The 15926-nt window shown below is 41.4% G+C and overlaps 1 long non-coding RNA gene across 1 annotated transcript; it reads right to left on the reverse strand.

The window, feature by feature from the left end:
• Positions 1 to 2099: 2099 nt before the first annotated feature.
• On the reverse strand, positions 2100 to 3228 carry LOC133823312 (uncharacterized). Its single transcript, XR_009888243.1, has 4 exons — positions 3057 to 3228; positions 2622 to 2974; positions 2378 to 2537; positions 2100 to 2290 (listed from the first exon to the last, which is right to left on the reverse strand). It is a non-coding gene; the product is annotated as an uncharacterized LOC133823312 (long non-coding RNA).
• Between the last annotated feature and the right edge of the window lie 12698 nt (positions 3229 to 15926).

A 15926-nucleotide genomic window follows, 5' to 3' on the forward strand; every position in this document is an offset into this window, starting at 1 on the left:
TGTAACAGAAGATGAACTAGTTGCAAAATATACTATTATTTAATGTTTTTTTACAAAAATGGTGTTTTTATTTTTATAATTTTTTTGTATAATAACCTCCAAAATTTCGATAAGATTTTCATGTCTTCAAGGTATCAAACAAGAAATCGGATGTTCTTGAAGATCATTTGGTAAAATATTATAAAATAAAGTGTAAAGTAGTTATATATATTCATTTTACATTAAGTAATTTCAATTGGGAAATTTCACAAATAATACTTAATAATGCCTAATATTACTAAAAATCCTAGTACTATTAATTTTTTCAATTTTATGCTAAACATTTCTCTCATACCCAAAATACCACTCTCATTATATCAAAAATTATAAAACCTTATCTTCCTCTTTCTCCCCCTCTCTCTTTCATTCTCGCGAAATCATCCCTAATACCTATAGATTTGTATGATTTTCTTGTCAAAATCATTATTAGTCATCTCCATTGTCTCTGTGAAGTCGTTAATATCAAAGGCAACATCTATTTTGAGGATTTTTTTAGGAGAAAAACCATGGGTAATAAGATTGTACATTTTATGTGTTGGGTATTATTTATTTATATTTTTTTGGCTATTTTGAACAGATTTGAGCCTATATTAGTGTGTTTTTTGGATTTTTTAGAGAAATTCCGCGATCTACGTTTTTCTCGGTTTTCTGCAACTTTTTTGCTCGATAGGAGCTCGATAACGGTTCGATATGAGCTCGATGGTATGTAGAGAAAGTCTTTTATGAGCTCGATGTTGCTCGATATAGCTCGATAAGTTTAGGTTTTGTTGCTCGATTGTGCTCGATGGCAACTCGATAAGGGTTTCATTGGACCCTAGAATATTTAGTGCAGTTGTTTTCTTGATATGTGCTCAATAGGAGCTCGATAGGGTTCAATGAAGGTTTTGGTTAGATTTTATGTTCGGTTTATGAAATGGCAGTTCGATACTAACTCGATAAGAGCTCAATTATGGGCTCGATTCTAACTCGATAAAGTTTAATGATAGCTCGATAATGTTCTTTTTTCATGAATTTCTAAAAAAATGACAGTTTTCTTGACAATTTCAATGTTTTTTTTTTCCAACACAGGTTCTATTGTCTACGTTTTTGTATCCTACTCTGGTGTTTGGGAATTACAAGGCAATAAGTGGATTTTCAAGGACCCTCAATGCATGGTGATACCGATGGAGGATATTATAACGTACTTGCAACTTCTTGACATATTGCGCAATGAACTTAAAGTTGATAAACAGATGTATGGGTTGAAATTGGAGGTTCCTTACACATGCGGCGACCAACCGTTTACACCTGTTCATGTTGAAAGTGATCTTGGTGTCCGTGCATTCTTAGGAGTAACATCTAAAGAAATGCTGGTCTTGTGTGTCACTCCTGTTGAAAAGATTGTCATTGCAGACCCATATTCCACTCTCGGACCTGAGGGAGCAGCCAGTACTTTAGGATGTCCTATTGGTGACCTGAGGGACAACCAATATGAGTACAACCCCTATGTGAATGACGATCCAGTAGCTGAACATAATGAGGACTTAGGATACAATTCAGTGAATGACAATCCAATAGCTGAACATTTGCAAGTAGAACAAGCATAAAAACAACCAATATGCACTACTACAAAAATTACATGATAAGTCGGTTAAAAATTGACTTCTGAATGTTCATAAGTCAGTTAGGAACATACTTCACATGCAGTGACTTATGATGTAAAAACACAGTAGGTCCGTTGGCGCCACACCGACCTCTGGTGTAAGACATGGTAGGTCGGTCAGAAACTGACCTTTGGTGTAAATCATGGTAGGTCAGTGTGGCACACCGACCTCTGGTGTAAAACATGATAAGTCGGTTCCCAACCGACTTATGGTGTAGACATCTATTGTCTTTTAGTAGAACCGACTTATGGTGTTTTTTTTTATTAAAAAGTGTATTATGTCCAAAACAAATCTTGCTTTTTATACAAACAAAACAAAATAAATATCATAGTAATATAAAAGAGTAGAATTTGAACTAAGTATCCAAAATAATGAGTCTTAAGTTAATTAAAAAATGACTCATATAAGCATTGTAAACTAGTTAGACAACAAAAGTGTGTATATCTTCAAGAAAGTCTAAGTTAACATTGTAAGTGTATCTCCTTAAAAGTCTAAGTTAACAAAAGTGAGTGGACATATGTAGTACTAATCAAATCCATGACGCATTGTGCCAATTCTTCACGCACTTCATTGATCTTATCATTTGTGTAAGAGTTCTTCCCGCCACACTAAAAAAAAATTCACTACATGAGTTGAATTAATATACTTAATCTTGAGGTATAGCTAGAACTTTAATAATGAATATTTTCACTTACGTTACTAGTTAGCCATCGCATTGAAAAATCATTTGTCACGAAGTCTTTTATCATCCTCATAACATAGAATCCACATTGTAATGGTTGACGAGGACACTTAACAGTTCTCCACGCGACTTCCTTAGTTTTCGCATTATTTGTGCGCAAATGTTGAAAGACACTAAGCAATCAAAACATAAACATATAGATGTTGTAAATTTTTAAATAAATTTAAGAGTATATAGTTAATTGGTTAGATTTTTACCAAGAAATGAGAGATTTGATTTCATCTGGTAGAAAATTGTGAAGAGAATCCAGGAAATAGCACAATTGGTGATCAAAATAAATTATTATAAGCATCCAATGCTTTCTAACAGAAACACAAAAACATTTCATTATTAATATTATATATATTCACTAACAAAATACTAAAAGTAAAAAACTTACCCCTTATGATATGGAAACAACCACATCTGACCCGTATTTGAATCAATCATACGCTTTGATACCCATTTAACTCGTTCTTCTTCAGTGGATCCAACATTTGATAACCAAATTGGCTCAACAAAACGAAAAAAGTGACTGATCTCTCTTTTTACTAATTGGAAGTATAAAATCCTACATAAAAAAAATATATCTTTGTTAAATTTATAAAATAAGTTATCTACAAACTTATAATTATTTTTAAAATCTTTGATACCTGATATATTGTCTGCATTGATACCATCTTTAAAGTAGGCAGAGCAAAATGAAAACAAAAAGACACCATCTGAAAAGACATTCCACATATTATCAAAGAGAAACCAGCAACTAATTACTCATCACTACAATGACACCTTCTTAAAAATGGTCAAAGATTAAAACAGAGAAAAGTGCCAATATTTCTCCTATCGATGGACCTGGGTTTTTGTGTGGTACTGGTCTTGGTCTTAGGCATCTTGGCAAAAATGAGGTACCAATGTCTTGTTCGAAACTCCCTATAATGATCTGAGACATATATATATTGTATATGGTTTCATTATAAGATTTTAAGCCACACATTAATATATATATATATATATATTGTATATGGTCGCCTAGTTGAGGCATATTATGAGAGTCGTTGTTTCTCTTAGAAGTTAGAACATTTATATATATATATATATACATACATATGACTTCCTATACGTTGACAAAGTCTATAACTGCGTGGTTGAAACGACACTCATATTTTGATATTTTGAGTAAAACCCATTTTAAAGAAAAATAAAAAAAAAATGCAATATATGTATTGACATTGTTGCTCAACTTGGTTAGGATTGGTTTTTATCTTCTGGCACTTTATTATATCTTAATCCTCATGTTAGTGCTAACTAATAACCTTGCTTAGTTCTCAAATATCAACACACATTATTTAAAAATAACACAATCACAAGTATTACTCTTTAATCTACACTACTTATACTTGGTGTGTGAATATATATATATATATATATTATGTATATACAGTGGTGCAAAAGAATAATGGTGATGGTGATTGGTGATTGGTGAATGCACATACAGATACAGTAGCAAAATAATATTCTTTTTGAATAAGGAAAAGAGAGAAGCAGTAAAAAAAAACATAGACCATGATTGAAGGAAACAAGTGGTGACAATGTGGAACTTGTTACTATAATCATAATAAGGTGTATAGCACTTGCATAGCAGAAACAGTAGGGACTAACTAATACGTAATGGTAGTGAAATGTAATATAGCACTTGAGTTTTAGTGCTTGAATTACAATATGTAAAACTAGGCATTAAAAATTAGCTGAAGCCATCACAATGGTCTCATTTCTATGGATATAGGGAACGAACTGCCCCTCAATATGGAAAAACTTTTTTTAGTTCAATAAAACTTTTACTAGGCGAAAAAGAAAGCATTAAAAATTGTTCCATTAGATTTCTTCATCAACACCCATCTGGACGTTCTGTTCTTCATCAACACCCATCCTCTTGGCATTATGAGTATCGACCAGAGACAGACCCCAATATATATATATATATATATGAATAAATAGACTTGTGATGAACGACTTACCTGACCGGAGACCGCTGGTGAACGATGGAAGGAGGATGTCGCTGTCGTGGCCGGAGTTGAGGAGGGAGAGCTGCTGCCGTTTGGGTCATTGGCGAAATGAAGTTGTGCTCGCGAGGTGTATAGTGAAGAAGATAACTGTGCGCGGGTACTTCAAATTTATTTGGGCTTTTATTTTCTATGCCCTAATTTTAACATTGTAAGTCAGTCCATTAGCAACCGACCTATGATGCAACAAAATAAGTCTATTCTATAACAGACCTATGATGTTAAAATTAAAAAATATTTAATTTTAATATATTGATATTTTATTTTAAAATTATAAATCTCCAACTTATTTAATTTAATTTTTTCTAATATTTATAAATATATATTTATTCAATTTAATTTTAAAATTTTAAAATATATAATTTAATTAAAATTTTAATTTATTCTATGATGCTTACATGATAAGTCTGTTCCCACACAACCGACTTACCATGCCACATGAGAAGTCATTTCCCAAACTACTGACCTAATATGTCACATGAGAAGTCATTTCCCACACAACCGACCTACCATGTTATTTAAAAAATTATTAAAGAGATACTCTAAAAGTGTTTAATAAGTTTTTTATATCACAAATACTATTAAATCAAATTATTTTCTTATTTATAAAAATTAAATTAATTTTTTTTAATTATTAATAATTTATTTATTTATATTTCAAAAATTATAGTATATATGATATTAATAAGTACTTATACCACACCCAAATAAATTACATATATGTATTGTTTAAATAAACTAATATATTTTAAAATTCCAATAATCTAAAAACAAATTAGAGTATATCTTTAATAATATATTTTTATAATGACATGTGTTGACCCTGATTTTGGTCAACTGACACGGAGTCAAAATTGCTTGATTTGGACAGAAATGTTAAGATGAGAATAATGACAAAAACAATAAAACACACAGGAATTTATAGTAGTTCGGCCCCAGAATCTGGTAATAACCTACGTCCATTTGAGCTGTTATTGATATAAGATTCAAAGGAGTGATCAAAGAACTAGGGTTCAATGAGTTTCACAAACCTCTGAAGAACAAAGCAATATATCGAATGTGATAGCTCTAATACACTTGTAAAACTCTAATCTCAAATAATTAGAAAGCCAAAAAGTCCCTTCCCTTGAGCTATCTTTCTCTATTTATAGGCTCAAGGAAGATTACATTAATTTGTTACAGATATTCTTTCCTAAATAATCGGATACTCAGGAAATCCTGGGAGATAATTTTGGATATGATTATAACTGCATAAGATTTTCTCCAAATATAGCGAGTATACGACCAGGCTGGTCGTATATAAAGCTTGAGCGTTGTGCCATAGACATCTCTTTGTTCGATGGTCGAACAAGACTCCTGCCAGATGTCAGCCACGTGTATTAAATGTTTGTCATGTCATTCATGCCTGTTTTTTGGATAACATTTGCCCTCCAAGTTTGTTTAGTGCGACCAACAATAAAGAAACTTTAGGGAAACAACCGTTCATATACCCCACGAAATCTGTCAGAATCCTCGTGCGTTTTTGAAAACCGTGACATAATTATGTCTAATCAAGCCCTTTCGATTTTCAAGAAATCAATTCGACGGCTTATACACTCCCCCACGTTTTGAAAATGGGAAAGTCATGATTGCCACTTTTTGTCATACTTCAGCCTCTATAAGTAACCTCTTTATCTTTCTTATAATTTTTTACTCATTATTCCAATCAAGAACTTCAAGAACTTTGCTTCAGAGCGCAAAATTTCGAAACCATTCAGACGTCCTGCCAAAGGTCTTTCCGACTCGAAATTTATATCTTTTCTGAATCTCCACCCTTTGCCCAGGCAATCACTTCGTCTTTTAAACTCTTCATTATGCCATGCATGCTGTTACTGTGCTCTGCGATTTCCTGCGTTCTTGAGTAGAAATTATGAGGATTTTTGTATAAACCATCTGATGCTTGGTAAGAGAGTGTATTTCTGCTTTATATAAGTTAGGAGCTAGTTTGATAGTAAGGATCATAGGTTTAGGGCGTAAGAACGACGTAAAAATTCAATCTTTAAGCTAGTTGAAAAAACTGGGTTTTTTCCCGCCCTTTAGGAGTTGAAAAAGTTCCTTTTCAGAAAACATTTTATTTCCCTTTTGATCCGTTTTTCAAGCTACTAGCACCAAACTTAGTGTATGGGTAGGATGTTGCTGGTCAATAGACGCAAGAAACGTTATCCCAATCTCCCACGTAACTCTGCAGGCTATGTGTCTTATCTCCTCCTTTGTCTGTTTGCAGTTCATATGCAAGACCCTTGGGGAGGAGAAAGACCCATTGAAGACGACCTCCTAGCTAGCTCAGCTGCTTGAAGGTGAAGAAAACCCCTCTACTCTGATACCAGATATCCCTTTTTCTCGCCCTAGCCCAAACCCTCCTCCAGTCCTAACCCAGAGAATGGCTCGAACAAAAACAAAAGCTCAAAAAAGGAAAATCCCTAACTCCTCGTGCCAGTCTACTGCTGATGCTCCCTCGACCAGTGGTCGAGATGAAAATTTTCTTGATGCCAATGTACAAAGGCATGCCCGCCCTCGACACGCTGATCAGCCAGATGTCGAGTGGCATGTTGTTCCCCAAAGTAGAGTGACGATGCAGATGATCGCCAACTACTTAAATAAGTATAAACTGACATGGGTGACTCTGGTCAGACCTTCTATCGACCAGAGGGCCAACCTGCCAGGCGGGGCCTACAGCGCCTGGTCGCGGTTTCACATTGAGGCAGGTGCCACTTTGCCTCTTCACCCGTTCTTTCAGGGGGTGGCAAATTACTTTGGAGTTGCCCCCTTTCAAATCACCCCAAATGGATATAGAATGCTGGCCGCACTCTATATCCTTTATAAACTCAGAAAATGGCCAGAGCCCACTCCCCACGAGGTCAACTTTCTTTTTGACCTTAAGTCCAACCCTAAACAAGAAGGTACGGGGTTCTTCCACTTTTGTCATCAAGAAACCGGGTGCACTTTCTTGTCTGACACTACTCATATCTCCAATGTGGGGAAGTATTATCAGGAATACTTCCTTACTCCCGACTTAGCCGCAGACAACCTGGCCTTCACCCGAGGAGGTAAAAATTCTTACATCACTAGCTTCTTCGCTTAGTGTTTTTCTGCCACAATGTTTTGAAATTCCACTGTGTTCCAGGCCCATGGTTACGTCCAATCCCAACTCCAAGGATGGAGTCAAGGGCGGCACTCTTAGCCAGCATGTCGAATGCTGATAAGAGTGTCAAAAATTTAGTTAATGAGGCTAACCTTAGGCTGGTCGGCCTCTGGAATCCTCAACCAGCGACGAGCAAACCTTCGGCGGAGAACGCCCAAGCCAAAGTGGAACCTGAGCAGTAACCCCAAGCGTCTCCTCCGCGGAGGAGACCAACTGGGGTTACGATCAGGGAACCTGTCGTCCCTCGTCGAGCAGAGAAACCCTTGGCCCCTGAGGGCAAAGGAAAACAAAAGGCTGTTGAGCCTACCGAACTTTCTGACGACTCGTCGGATGAAAATGGTACAATAATCTCGCTTTTAAATCATTTGCCAATTCCCTCTCATCTATTTGATGGGGATGGAAATTTTAGGAATGCTCCCTCCTTAAATTCATATTTCTTCCAGGAACTAGGTAGCTCAGTAAATAATGTTACGACCAGTAGTTATAGCACGGGTACTTTCCTTGTAATCCTTTTACTTTTATTCTTTTATCCTGCATGACCATTTAGTCTTACTTCTTGTGTTGCTTCCTTTTGTGCAGGTATGGACTCTGAGGACGTCTTTGAGCACTATCAAGCTGCCGCTACCTCTTCTGTCCCGAAGAAGGATAGCAAGAGGGCTCGAGGGGAAAGCAGCAACACCCCCTCGAAGAAGGCTCGAACAGACAACGCTCCAGGCACCGCCCCCTCCAAGGGGAACTCACCACCTCCGCCCCCTTCCAAGCAGACGACTCCCACTCCTGTTAATCCACAGCCTTCTTCTAGGGCTGCTGACTAGGAAGCATTGGACAACTTGCCCGAAGGCTCCCTGCCCAGCTTTGTGGTCGGCTCAGCCAGGGAGAGGATATACAAACTCTCGAAGCACAGACGCAGCCAGGCCGCCATTACTGAAACTGCCTCAATGGAGGCTGATCAAGTTGTCAACAGAGGGTTGAACGAGATAGTTAGCATAAGTCATCTTCTGCTACTTTATCATTTATGTCTGATTTCTTTTCCTTACTTTATCTCATTCTTTGTCTTCAGGGGCTACTAACTTTAACTGCTGGCTAGCACCGTGTTAGGGCATTGGTTTCTCGGGGAAAGAACTTCGACTCCAGGCTTGCCCAGACTAAGCAAGCACTTGAGGCTGACAACAACAAGCTGCTCGAGGAGAATAAGGAGCTGTCCAAGCAGAACGAACAATTGTGCGAGGACCAAGCCATTCTCACCCAGGAGCTTCTGGACGCCCAAGATGCCTTGAAGAAAGCCAACGAATCCAGAGAAAAATTCAGGGAGAGTGCCAAGCTCATCACTCAAGAATGTAAGCAGCTTGAGCTCGATCTGATCGCCAGCAGGCAAGAGACGAGGGAGCTTGAAAAGCGAGTGCAGGAGCTCGAGGAGGATGGAGCCAAGAATTTGAAGAAGTACAAGGAGGCCACTCACCTCTGCTTCTACGAATTCTGGAAGCACAATCGGGAGGCAAACTTCAACTATCTGTCCGAGCGGTTGAAGAGGACTCTGATGGCGCAGTGCGCCATTCGGCTAGAAAAAGAGGAAAAGGCCAAAGTGCCTGCCGCTGATACTGAAGCTGGTCCTTCGGCTGACCATAGCACTCCTCCCAATCCTCAGGACCCTCCTGCTCCTTAAAAATATTTTTTTTCTTTTATTTCGTTTTCATGGCCCACGGGTCGTATTGTAAAGACAATTTGTTTTTATTGCTGTGAGGGCAGCTTTTTACTTTGCTGCAAGGGCAGCTTTACTTTTAATTAAACAATTACATCCGAGCAGTACTGCTCGCGGTGTAAAAGAATGCCTTTTGATATTATAATATTTTTGTCTATTATAACATATGTCCGCATGACCGAACTTAGCATAGTACTTTGGCTTGATTTAACAAAATATAAATCTTGAAAAATACTCTAAGTACCGTAGCATGCTTTCACTCATTTTGTTCGTGTGTTTACATACCTCTTGGTATGCTTTGCTATCGATGTACCTTATATTCCCCCCAAGTGATCGAGGAGTTTTAGGTCCTTGGTCACTTGCCTTGACCACGACCTGTGCGAACATTACTGCTCGGTAGGAAACATAACACTTATAATACAGCAAAACAACACACGTAATGAAAAAATACTTGTAAAAATAAATTTACAAAGGTTGGCAAGAATGACTGGCTGTGCACAGTCCCTTATAATCTCGTATTAAAAATGGACTAAACATGTCTTTACGAGTGATCTTAAAAAGATCTTACAACGTGGCTAACCCTTTTTCGAAACTTGTAAAAAGTAAAAATTAATACAAGTCAGTCCTTTAAAAAGGACTGTTTATTAATAATACTTGCGCATGTGTTCTCCGTTCCAATAGCATGGAACGAGATCTCCATTTAAGCGTGCAAGCTTGTAGGTGCCTGGATGAAGGACTTCCTCAATCTGGTAAGGTCCTTCCCAATTTGGTCCGAGCACTCCAGCAGTTGGGTCGCGGGTGTTTAAGAAAACTCGTCGTAGTACTAGGTCTCCGACGTTGAATTTTCTTTCTTTCACTTTTGAGTTAAAATACCGAGCGACCTTTTGCTGGTACGCAGCTACTCGGAGTTGGGCTCTTTCCCGTTTCTCTTCAAGTGAGTCTAAGGACTCCATCATCAGTTGGCTATTTTGGTCCTGGTCGTATGTAATTCGTCGATGGGAGGGCGGATCTAACTCGACGGGCAACATAGCCTCATACCCGTATGCTAAGGAAAATGGGATATGACCTGTCGCTGTTCTGTGAGATGTTCTGTACGACCAGAGTACTTCAGGCAGTTGTTCCGGCCATGCTTCTTTTGCGTCTTCAAGTCTTTTCTTCAGGGTATCTTTGAGTGTTTTATTCATTGCTTCGACTTGCCCATTTTCTTGTGGATGTGCAAATGAAGAAAAGCTTTTGACGATTCCATGTCTCTCGCAGAAGTCTGTGAATAAGTCACTGTCGAACTGGGTGCCTTTGTCTGAGACAATTTTTCGAGGCAAACCATATCGGCAAACAATGTTCTTGATGAAAAAGTCAAGAACTTTCTTGGTCGTTATGGTAGCGAGCGGCTCAGCTTCGGCCCATTTGGTGAAGTAGTCGACTGCTACGACTTCGTATTTCACTCCACCCTTTCCTGTTGGCAGCGATCCAATCAAATCTATCCCCCATACTGCGAAAGGCCAAGGAATCTGGATCTTCTTTAACTCGTTGGGAGCTGCGCGTGGGATCTTGGAAAATCTTTGACACTTATCGCATCTTCGCACAAACTCCATTGAGTCTTCATTCATAGTCGGCCAGAAATAGCCCTGCCTTAGAATCTTTTTTGCCAAACTTTTCCCCCCAGCGTGATCCCCGCAGAAGCCTTCATATACCTCCTTCATCAGCTCTTTAGCCTTTTCCAGTGTAATACATCTGAGCAGTGGCATGGAATATCCTCTTCAGTAAAGAACACCATCAACCAGTATGTACCTAGCAGCCTGCCTTTGGAGGGTTCTGGCTTTATTTCTATCTGCTGGTAGTACACCATTTGCGAGATACTCCAAGTATGGTGCCATCCATGTATCCTCCATCCGGATTTCCATATTAGTTTCATCTGCTCGTATGCTCGGCTCGCACAATCTTTCTACTGGCACAATATTCAAAGTGTCAGCGTCTTTCGCGCTTGCGAGTTTGGCTAAGGCATCTGCGTTCGAATTCTGATCCCGAGGTATTTGCTGGAGGGAATACTTCTCAAACTGAGCCAACAGATCTTTAGTTTTATTTAAGTAGGCCACCATTTTGAGGCCCTGTGCTTGATACTCCCCTAAGACTTGATTCACTACCAGCTGTGAATCACTGTAAATATCCAGCACCTTTATACTCATGTCTTTTGCCAATCTTAACCCAGCGAGGAGTGCTTCATATTCGGCTTCATTATTTGATGCAGTGAAGTCGAACCTAATAGCGCGGTGAAATCGATGCCCTTCTAGCGTTATCAATATCACTCCCGCTCCTGGGTGAGATTCATTGGATGATCCATCTGTGAATAACTTCCACGAAGGAGCTTCATCCTAGGGCTCAGGCACACTAGACTCTTCGCACTGTTCGTTGTCTGGGAGCTCAGTGAACTCGGCAATAAGATCAGTCAAGACTTGTCCTTTTACTGCTGCTCACGGTGAATATGTAATATCGAACTGCCCGAGTTTGACTGCCCATTTTAATAAACGCCCAGCCGCCTCTAGTTTTTGCAGGACTTGCCGAAGGGGCTGGTCAGTTAAGACTGTAATGGGATGGGCTTGGAAGTAAGGACGTAACTTCCTCGAGGCCAAGATTGAGCAATAGGCTAATCTTTCGATGGGAGGATACCTCAACTCTGCTCCGATTAGCCTCTTGCTTACATAGTAAACCGCCTTTTGTACGCCTTCTTCTTCTCGTACTAGTACCGCACTAGCAGCAACTTCGGTGATCGCCAAGTAGATGAACAAAGTTTCTCCTTTGATAGGCTTTGATAAAATAGGAGGTTGTGCCATATGGGCTTTTAGGGCTTGGAAAGCCTGCTCGCAGTCTCCTGTCCATTCAAACTTCTTGTTGCCTCTAAGTAGATTAAAGAAAGGGATGCATTTATCCGTCGACTTGGAAATGAATCTACTTAGTGCGGCAATTCTTCTTGTTAAACTTTGCACATCCTTGATTTTCATTGGCGATTTCATGTCGATCAGGGCTTTTATCTTGTCGGGGTTGGCCTCGATTCCTCTTGAATTAACAATGAACCCCAAGAATTTCCCTGATCCTACTCCGAAGGAACATTTGAGAGGATTTAACTTCATCTGATATTTGTTCAGAACGTTGAAACACTCTTGTAAATCCTTCACATGTCCTTCTGCTTTTTCCGACTTTACCAGTATGCCGTCCACGTACACCTCCATGTTTACTCCAATCAACTCCTTAAACATGTGATTGACCAATCGCTGGTAAGTCGCACCAGCGTTTTTCAGTCCGAAGGGCATTACTTTATAACAATATAACCATGTATCGGTCCGAAAGCTAGTGTGATCCTCGTCAGGGGGATGCATACTGATCTGATTGTACCCTGAGTATGCGTCCATGAAGGAGAGGATCTCATGCCCTACAGTTGCATCGACCAGCTGGTCGATCCTTGGGAGTGGGAAGCAATCCTTTGGGCAGGATTTATTGAGGACTGTGAAATCCACACAGGTTCGTCATTTGCCGTTAGGCTTGGGAACTAGTACTGGATTAGAGACCCACGATGGATAAAACGCCACCCGGATGAACCCATTTTCCTTCAGTCTTTCGACTTCCTCTTTTAAGGCTTTCGATCTATCCTTATCGAGCAGCCTTCTTTTCTGTTGCACGGGTGGAAAATTCTTGTCAACGTTCAGGACATGGTTGATAACTGCAGGATCTATCCCAGCCATGTGTTTGTGTGACCAAGCAAAAACTTCCTGGTTTTTTCGCAAAAATTCCACCAGTGCATGCTTCGTAGTTGCTTCTAATTTTTTCCCGACCTTTACAACTCTGGTCGGGTCTTTTTCGTCAAGTTGGACCTCTTCCAGGTCCTCGACGGGTCCAACATTTTCCTCAAAATCCCCAAAGCGAGGATCTAAATCCCTATCCTCACTTTGGGCAACACCCTATTTAGTGACTCCATCACCGGATTGGGCTTGTGTATCAATAGCCATCTGCGACCTATCTGGGGGAGTGCCCTTTGACGTTCCCTTCTTCGCCTTTGTGACTAAGGTGTTGTAGCACTCCTTGGCTTCCCTCTGATTTCCCAACACGCGTCCTACCCCTGCGTCTGTCGGGAATTTCATGGCCAAGTTCCATACTGAGGTGACGGCCCGAAGATCAACCAGTATGGGCCTTCCAATGACAGCATTGTACGCCGAAGGACAATCGACTACTATAAAAGTAACGAGTAATGTCCTGGTAGCAGGCGATGTACCTGCTGTGATTGGAAGTCTGATTGACCCTGTTGGGGCGAGTCCCTCGCCAGAGAAGCCGTAAATTGTTTGGTTGCAGGGCTCCAAGTCCTTGATGGACAACTTCATGTGTTCTAGCAAAGATTTGTATAGGATGTTCACTGAACTTCCTGTATCAACTGGTACTCTTTTCCCGCGAGGTGCAGGCCTCCACAGATGGTGAGTAAAGTGCCAGCTATGGGGTCAGGCTGCAAAGGTGGCGAGCGTTGGCGTGTGGGCGCATGCTCGTTGCCACCTGGAGCTTCTCGTTGGGAATTTCTCGAGGCCCATACATATCTTCTCAAGTGTCCTTGTCTAATAAGGAAGTCGATTTCATCCTTCAGCTGGTTGCATTCATTGGTATCATGTCCGTAGTCGTTGTGATAACGACAGAACTTAGTAGTGTCTCTCTTTGAAATATCTTTTCGAATGGGAGCAGGTTTCTTATAAGGCACACTGGAACTCGTGGCCTGATACACCTCTCCCCGAGACTCAATAAGGGCGGTGTAGTTAGTGAATCGAGGTTCATAATGATTACCCTTGGCTCATTTATTGTCAGAGGTGGAAGGCTCATTATGCGGTCGTTTCCCCCCATTCTTGCCATTGCCATTACCGTTCCCGTTTCCTTTGCCGTTGCCATTGGGTTTCGACCCATTGGCGGCTTTGGCGGGCTTGGCAGTCCCCTTATCTTTGCCTGGGGGCTTTCCTTCACTGGCTATGGCATCTTCGAGCTTGATGTATCGATCAGCTCGATCTAAAAATTCCTGGGTAGTCCTGACCCCATGCTTTCTGAGGCTGTTCCAGAGAAGCGTGCGGCACTTAACCCTGCAGTTATGGCCATCATCTTGCCTTCGTCTCCCACTGTTTTCGCTCCAGCAGCTGCTCGCATAAAACGTTGGACGTAATCTTTCAGTGGTTCTCCGTCTTACTGGCGTATTTCGACCAGCTGATTTGCCTCAGTTGGGTGCACACGACCCGCATAGAATTGTCCGTAAAATTCCTTCACGAACATCTCCCATGAAATAATACTTGTAGGAGGGAATTTGAAAAACCACTCCTATGCTGCATCAAAAAGTGTTGCAGGAAAGATCCTGCACCGAGCGTCTTTGGACACTTTCTGAATGTCCATTTGTATCTCAAACTTGTTGACATGAGATACTGGGTCACCATACCCGTCAAAATTCGGAAGCGTGGTCATCTTAAACTTGCTAGGAGTTTCTGCCATAGCTATCCTTTGAATGAAAGGAGTGCCCTTTCTCCTATCGTGATCGATATAAGACGTTCTTCCCCCGACCAGCTGTTGCACTGCCTGGTTGAGGGCATCTATCTGGGCTTGCTCGGCGCTAGGAATCGATGGGGCCTCTGCTGCTGGGGGAATGTCCTCATCGTGTTGTTCCCTGTGATCGTTGAGTACATCTCTTAAATCCTCCTCTCTTCTCCGCTGCTCGCTAGCTCCGAGCCGGTTAAAGACGTTATTATGTCTGGGCTAGCCCCCAGCGTCACGTCTTTCGGGATGGTCATCCCTAGGTGGTGGACTTCTGCCCCCACCTCTTTCTTCATTCCTCTGACCGGCGTTTCCTCTGCCTGAGTCAGCCTCGTTATAATCGTGGCCATCTCTGAATCTTGATTGGCTACGATGGGATCGACTGTTCCCTCGGTTGCCTTCCCGGACTGGAACCTCCCGAGCATTAGAGGGTGGCCTGCGTTGGTCGGTAGGTCCCCGTGCATTATCATGCCGTGGGGGGCCCCGAACCGCAGAGCCTGTCTCTGAGTTCCTTCTGTTTCCAGAAGGACGCTGTCCTCTGCTCTGAGGGTTTTTCTCTTCGCCCCTATGGCGTCTAGGACTGCGGGGCGGCTGCCCGGCCCTATTCTGCCTTGGCTGTGGGGGATTGCCGCGACCAGCCTGGGATGGAGGCTGTGCTTCAGGATCCCTTAGAGGGACATCATCCTGAGGCATTGGTGGCTGCTCGGGCCTTTGGGGGCTCGAGGGCTGGATCGGCGGGCTAGGATTAGGACCCCTTTGGGGTGGCCCATTTGTAGGTTGATCAGGCTGCGATGCAGGTGCAGCCTGACTCCTAGCCAGCTGTAGGGCTGCTTCGAGGGCTGCCATGGCCTCTCTCTGACGGCGGTCCATCTCCGCCTGCCTTTCACTCAGTTCCAAGCGCTGTCGCTCGATCTCTTGTTGCTGCCGTGCCATAATCTCGGCAGCACTTTCCTGGCTGGCCCTCAGATTGGCCAGTTCGTCCTGCAATACCCCCAGGGTATTCTTCAGCGTCTCGGAATCCAATTCTTCCTCATCGAATTCC

Source organism: Humulus lupulus, chromosome 1 (assembly GCF_963169125.1).
Source record: "Humulus lupulus chromosome 1, drHumLupu1.1, whole genome shotgun sequence".
Lineage (NCBI taxonomy): Eukaryota > Viridiplantae > Streptophyta > Magnoliopsida > Rosales > Cannabaceae > Humulus > Humulus lupulus.